Genomic DNA, 4203 nt, shown 5'->3' on the forward strand with positions numbered 1-4203 from the left:
AAGAGGTGCTGGACCGGGCCATCCCCGCCGTGCTGGAGAGGCACTCGGCAGCACGGGTGAGCAGCGGGGCTGCGGGCATCCCGGGAAGGGCTTGGGAAATATGGTCTCTGCCCAGGGATATTTTTTCCTGCTGGCTCCAGGTTCACTTGGCCTGGCTGAGTATTTGACACCCCCCACCCCTGTGGGGTTTTTTTCTGGTTAGAAGCATCTCTGCAGCCAGGGTAGGTTTGGGGAGTTGTTTGTGAAAAGATTCAAGTGTGAGAGCACTGGGTGGTGAAAAAAGGGCAGCACAGAGAAAACTCCTTGAAAAAGCTGTGCTTGACTGTGCTTTGGCACCTCTGCTTTTGAATAATGTCTCTCTTGTAAGTATCTATTAAAAATAGAGCTGAGACGCTGTGATGATCAGGGCTTCTTCCCCTTCCATCCCCTATTCAGGAGGTTTTGTTTGATGTGAAGGAAGCAGAAGTCGTCGTACAGGAGAAGACTTCCTCCAAGGTAAGCGAGCAACACCCAAGGTCCAGCTAACTCCCGAGGCTGCCAGTCTAAACCAGGAACGGGGACGACAGGGACTGCCCGTGGCCCCTGGCACCGTCCCCTCCTGTCCCCTGCGCAGCTCCTGTGCCGCTACCCCTACCCCACCATCTCCTGTGTGGGACGCCGCGTGGACAGCAGCAATTTATTCGCCTTCTGCGTGGCGTAAGCGTTGCCTGTGGGCCTGGCGAGGGGGGATATAGAGGGACGCGGGTCTTTGGAAAGTAACCAAGCGGCGTCCAGAGCAGCCGCGGGGTCTCTGGTGCGGTTACAAGCCAGGGCTGGGCTTTCAGAGCCGCGCTCCTCTGCCAGCTAATGTACGTGTTTCCATTTTTAGCGCTTCCCCGGAGAGCCCTGACGGGAGCACGTTCGACTGCCTGGTGTTCGCATCGAGTTCTGAGCAAGAATGCGAGGAAATTATCAAGAGAATTGGTAAGGGAACGGTTTATGTCCTCAGCTATCGTCACAGTGAGATCGTGGAATACCAGGAATTGCTGTTCTGGTCCACCACATGCAAGATTTAACTTAATTTCTCTTTGTTGAGGTTACTAAGATGAATAGATACTTCGATACAGTTTTCTGGTGGGTTTGGTTTTTGTGTTGTGTGTTTGGATTTTTGGTTTTTAGGTTTTTTTAAGAACTGCTAGACAATGATTTTATTTTAAGAAACAGCTTCTAGGCATACCCAGATGGTTCATTGTTTCCACTAGGAACTTGGAGGAAACATTGTTTTCGAGGGATGTTATTTTAAAACATACTTTTCCTGCAGGAGCCCAGCCTGCTACTGCAGCTTAGCAGCAAATCAAGCATTCATAAATCCCATCACTTGCAATTCTTATTTATAACCTGCCTAAATACAAGCTGCGTGGTGCTTCCCAAATTACACAGCCCCTGGGTCCCCGAGGACCCTCAGGTTTCTTGTGGGGATGTCCCTGCCAGATGTCCCCTCGGCAGGCTGTGCCCCCCAGGCTATCTACCTGAGATCACTCAGCGTCAAGTTTGAGACAGTGCTTAATTTCGATCCAGGCCTTTAAAGCAATTAAGTTTACAGTTTAGATGCAAGGAAATATTTTTCCCTATTTAGCAGTGAGGAAAATACTTGTTTAAAACCTGATCGCAGATCATTTTAGAAGATATTTTTATCAGCTTGGTAGCAGATATGATAATGGTATTAACCAGAGGCTGAGTTTGTTCCAAGCACAGCTGAGTGGCATAGGAGAGGGTGCTGAAGTTGTGTAAGAGTGCAGGGTAAGGAGTGCCTGTTCCTCCAGCTGCAGGATTCAAGCACACAGAATGGTCTGTCTGATAAGGGAGAGCCCTGGCTCCAGCCCCACGCTGCCCCGGGCACCGGTGGCCCAGCCTTTGCCTGCGACGCAGCCGTCCGGCAGCACCCCAAGCCGTGCCGACCCTGGAGCCACAGTCAGGATGGTTTTCAAACCACTTTCAGGCCATCCTTGTGGAAGGAAGGGCTGTAAACACGCTCTGTCTTCAGATGGCCGGTGGTGACTTACTGCCTGCTCTCTGGTGTGAACCGTTGCCATTCTTCCTCCTGAAATGCCACTTCTGCCACAGCACTTTTCAATTTCATGGAAATAAATCAAGATGGGCTAGCTCAACTACTTCCCTTGTGCTACTTTTCTACTAATCTTACTTGTGCAGCCTGTTCTTTAAGAGCTGAGCACCAGCCTTGCAATTTAGATGTTAATTACCCCCATTTCAGATGCAGTCTGAGCAGCTTTCCTCGGACCACAACCTAAACAAGTTAAACACTGTATGCTGAGAAAACCAGCCCTGTCTTAGCAGAGAGCCTGAAGTGAAGGTTTGAGTATCATCCCCTTTAAGCTTAGGTAGGAAATGGGAATCTCACTGAGCCCCCATTCCAGCTTGCTTCACAGCATGTACGCTCTCCAGTTGCGTCATTAGCTGTCCCACTCGCACACCACCCTGTGCTGCGAGCACCAGCTGCTGTTGTTAACCAGGACTCAGTCATGCAGCCAGATCCCACAGAAATGGGCAGGCTGCAGCCACATGCCTCAGGAGCAACACTGCTCAGGGACCAGGCTGCTGGCTTCACTTCCAGTCCCATGAACTGCCCTTGCATCTACTAGAAAGGAGAAAAAAAAAGCTTAGTTCTGGAGTTTTGCCTCAACAGCTGACACTGATAAGCTTAAAAAAGCAAACCCCACCCTAAAAGCACCCCCCAGAAAGCTGCTGCCTGGCCTAAGCCTGTCAGTCAGGCTCTGGGCTCAGCTCTGTGGCCATGACTCAGGCCACAGAAAGCCTCTAAAAACCTGCAAGGGGAGCCAGGACAGGTTCTCCATTCTGTTGCCAGACAAAACTCAAGTTGCCACAGCAGTAGCTCAGGATTACAGGCAACTACTGCTGGTGGAGCCAGGACAAGGAAGCTTCTTCAAGCCCATACAAACCAAATGACAAAGACTCCTCACATGTGAATGTAAAACATTTAATTTAAAAATGTTGACACTACAATATATAAAATAGCTATTATAAATGCACATAGTGTATTCTATAGCTGCCAGGTTTACGTTTTTAGGAAACTGTAAGTTACACTGTGGTTAAGACTTGTAGTTTCACCCTCTGAAAAAGTCCACATTTGATCACAGTGATGTATGGTCAGACTAACAGCCCCAATTGTTAAACACTTGGATCAAGTCATAACCAGTTTTTATTGCAAAAGGACCCTGTACACATTTATATCAATTCTAGTACCTTACAAGTTTAGCTACCCAACAAGTCATTAACATACAGAAACATGCATGAGAAGCAAGAAAGATCACCCATCCCTTCTGCATATTAGCAACTTGTCACTCCTGAGCAACAAGGCTCACATCACTGAGGTTTATGTGAACAGTCACTTTTAGCATTCATCCTGAGTGAAAGATGGAATGACTTAAGTACAAATGCAACATATTATAAACAATTTCTTACAAAAAAGTCACAAATTAAAACCAAAGTATTTTACAGAATTTACTACAAAACACCATAAAAACAGCCTTCACTTAAGCCCTCTCCCCCCGTATCCTGCGAGCCAACTGGATATCTTTGGGCATGATGGTAACTCTCTTGGCATGGATGGCACACAGGTTTGTATCTTCAAACAGACCCACCAGATATGCTTCGCTGGCCTCCTGTTTCAAGAGCACAAGAAGAAATGTCGTTAGAAACCCTCAGCAAAGCACACTCAGCGCCGCGAGCGCCGAGGCCCAGCAGGCCGCTTCGCAATACCTGCAGCGCACCGATGGCTGCACTCTGGAACCTCAAGTCTGTTTTGAAGTCCTGGGCGATTTCCCTGACCAGCCGAGTGCGTTCCCCCGGCCCAGCCGCTGGAATGGCAGCTTGCGAATCAGCAGCTCCGTGGATTTCTGGTAGCGGCGGATCTCACGGAGGGCAACGGTACCCGGCCTGGGTGGAGGAGGGAGGAAGGGAGCGGGTGAGCCGGGGCAGGGGCTGCAGCCACGCCGTAGCGGTGAGGCTTCTTGACGCCGCCGGTAGAGGGGGCGCTTTTCCGGGCCGCCTTGGTAGCCAGCTGCTTGCGCGGAGCCTTCCCCCCCGTAGACTTGCGGGCGGTCTGCTTAGTACGGGCCATTTTTCTTCACTTCCCTACGGGGGCAGGCACGCGTGACACGGGGTCCGGCTCTCCCCATCCCCACG

General features: G+C 50.1%; 1 pseudogene across 1 annotated transcript; it reads right to left on the reverse strand.

The window, feature by feature from the left end:
* Positions 1–2979: 2979 nt before the first annotated feature.
* LOC104616568 lies at positions 2980–4138 on the reverse strand (annotated as a pseudogene). The gene is made up of 3 exons (XR_737989.1): positions 4014–4138; positions 3778–3957; positions 2980–3680 (listed from the first exon to the last, which is right to left on the reverse strand). The product of XR_737989.1 is annotated as a histone H3.3-like (transcript).
* Positions 4139–4203: the final 65 nt, after the last annotated feature.

The sequence above is a fragment of the Phaethon lepturus genome, unplaced genomic scaffold (assembly GCF_000687285.1).
Source record: "Phaethon lepturus isolate BGI_N335 unplaced genomic scaffold, ASM68728v1 scaffold31402, whole genome shotgun sequence".
Lineage (NCBI taxonomy): Eukaryota > Metazoa > Chordata > Aves > Phaethontiformes > Phaethontidae > Phaethon > Phaethon lepturus.